General features: G+C 36.4%; 1 long non-coding RNA gene across 1 annotated transcript; it reads right to left on the bottom strand.

Moving 5' to 3' along the window:
• Nucleotides 1-983: 983 nt before the first annotated feature.
• Nucleotides 984-1986, bottom strand: LOC117829372. Its single transcript, XR_004634612.1, has 3 exons — nucleotides 1860-1986; nucleotides 1624-1738; nucleotides 984-1166 (listed from the first exon to the last, which is right to left on the bottom strand). It is a non-coding gene; the product is annotated as an uncharacterized LOC117829372 (long non-coding RNA).
• Nucleotides 1987-2894: the final 908 nt, after the last annotated feature.

Here is a 2894-nt window from a genome sequence, read left to right as displayed (position 1 = left end):
AGTGTGTGTAAATGTTTTTATAAATATTTATAACACAAATGTATGTTTATACATACTGTATATGTGCTTATATAATGTATGTATGTATGTATGTATGTATGTATGTATGTATGTATGTATGTATGTATGTATGTATGTATGTATGATGTATGTATGATGTATGTATGTATGTATGTATGTATGTATGATGTATGTATGTATGTATGTATGTATGTATGTATGTATGTATGTATGATGTATGTATGATGTATGTATGTATGTATGTATGTATGATGTATGTATGATGTATGTATGATGTATGTATGTATGTATGATGTATGTATGGATGTATGTATGTATGTATGATGTATGTATGTATGTATGTATGTATGTATGATGTATGTATGTATGTATGTATGTATGTATGTATGTATGTATGTATGTATGTATGTATGTATGTATGTATGTATGATGTATGTATGATGTATGTATGTATGTATGTATGTATGTATGTATGTATGTATGTATGTATGTTCACATTTAAGAAAATATTTGACTTTTATTGAAAAGTTACAAACCGATAATCAAAACAGCTCATGGATTAATCAATGGAGCTCTACTCATCAAACAAAACAGGCTGGCCTTAACTGGCTGAACTTCAACAATGCTGTGTCTTTTATGTCACAACCTGCAAGTAAGATGGATAGTCGAGTTTTGTGTAAAAAAAAACAAATGGTGTATGTGGTTAAGTTTGTGATTATGAATAAACAAGAACTATCTCAATACTATCAACAACCTCTTGAGTCTTTTCTTAATTAGTTTGGTCTATAAAATATCATAAAAAGGTGAACACTGCCAAACTCTACTCATCACACAAAGAGCATATTTTAACTGACTGAACCTCAGTTATTGTAGTGCAGCCTAACAATGGTATGCAGCAGAGCTCCCCACCATGAGGTTTCACAGACTTCATATTAATCCAAACCCACAATCATTAGTTGCAACACAACCTTCCAAATGATCATGGAAATGTTCATAACTGGCATAGTGACCAGGGAAGCGCAGGATGTGGAAGCAGGTGGATGATGTTGGATGGTCTGCCTGCACGACCTCCACTTGCATGTCCTGCATGGGCAGCTCCCAGCCAACCCAGAATTTCACCAACTGCTTCAGTTTGTCTTCAGGCACTTGAATAGAGGCAAATAATGACACACCAATGGATGAGAGGAGAACAAATGTTATGAGTTATGTTATATTTTTAGACTCTGTTTGCAATACCTATGCATAGTACAGTACATTTTCTTCTATAGCTAGGTCTTGTAGCAACAGAAAATGTATAGCTTGTGAGTGCAAAAATAGCTGTAAACAAGGAAAGTCATACCACAAAAGTAATTTACCCGAATACAGCGGATGTTGTACACACTAGAATGTCTCTCCTCTAATCTTGTGGTAAGAACTATATGTTGTATAAATTAACATACAGCATACTATGTATTCATACCCAAAGTATAAATTAGCAGTCAAAGGTTTGGACCCACCTGTTGAAATCTACGTTTTCATTACATTAAAGCCATTCTGATCTGAAGTTTTCTGCTTAAATGCTTCGTTTCTTAGTTTCTTTAATAAAAATAAAGAGAGATATACCTGTCTCCACAAACTGCCGTAGGTAGCCAGCAATTTTGCATCTGATGGCAACAGGGCATCCATTGTCATCCTCCTACCCCCCTTCTCCAGGCCAGATGATGTTTTTTAGAATCATCTAAATGTCACATTAAAAAGATTAAATGGCAGCCAATATGGGTAAATGTAAATGAATTAAAAATTGTACAAAAGTACAACAAACAGATGAATTTGAGTGTTGATAACATGGAATGAAATACCTGAGAATTGCATCCAGCCATTGCTTGACATGGGAAAACCACTGTTGCGACATCTGGCCTGGCCTCCAAAAGTGGCCATAGCATTGACTCTTGCAGTCCCTGTCTCAGCTGTTTTATTTGTTGCGAGGTTCGGCCGAGCACCTACATATATTATAGATATTACAGAGAGTTGTTTACTTATTTCAAGTTGTAAGGATTGGTGTTAGTTGGAATCACAAATAGAGCACTTGAGATATACAATCATATAAAAAAGACTACTTTTTTAACAAACATTCCACACTTTCATATGCACCCAAAATTCCTTAAAATTAATATTTAGGCAGTAATATATTGTACATTTCATTAGGAAAAGCACATTTAACAAAAATGAAATCCTACCACAATAGAGCAATCCCTTTCTTTACTATTGTAAGAAGCATTGATCATTTGAGCTTATCAAATGCTGAAGAAGTCTCTGTAAAAGCCAGGCGTGGTTGATTGATGTCAGTACAGGAAGGTCCCAAGACAACGGCAACTTGTCAACAGCTTCCCTCTGATCCTGTCAGCTCATTGTCTATTTTCTTCTCATCATCTGCTTTCTTCCTGGAGTAATCAGCCACAGTAAGCTTAATGGATAAAGTTGAGACAAGGTATATGAATATGGTGACATGATTCATGCTGCATACATACATAGAAACTTTACATTCAACTCCAAACCTACCTGCTGTATTGTCTCCCGTATGTCAATGTCTGCCACACCTTCCAGAGAGATGGTCGCAGTCTCAGGGGAGCCACCTAGAAATACATGTAGGATTGCTGGGCTGACACCGGTCAGGGGAGGACCACCATGGAGAAAGGAGTGGCCTATCATTCTCCCTGCCATCTTGAACAAGTCACTCTGGACAAGCACTTGGGAGGTTGAAGGGATGAGATGGTCAGCTTGGCCCTCAAAAAGCAAAGTGCCTGTCCTATTTCCTACATGGAGATAGACAAAAGCGGTGAATCACCTTTAATTATACAGGTTATTACTGAGAGATCAACAGCTTTTACAAGAAC

This window comes from Notolabrus celidotus, chromosome 17, assembly GCF_009762535.1.
Source record: "Notolabrus celidotus isolate fNotCel1 chromosome 17, fNotCel1.pri, whole genome shotgun sequence".
NCBI classification, from domain to species: Eukaryota; Metazoa; Chordata; class Actinopteri; order Labriformes; family Labridae; genus Notolabrus; species Notolabrus celidotus.
This window is presented reverse-complemented; position numbering and strand designations above follow the sequence as displayed.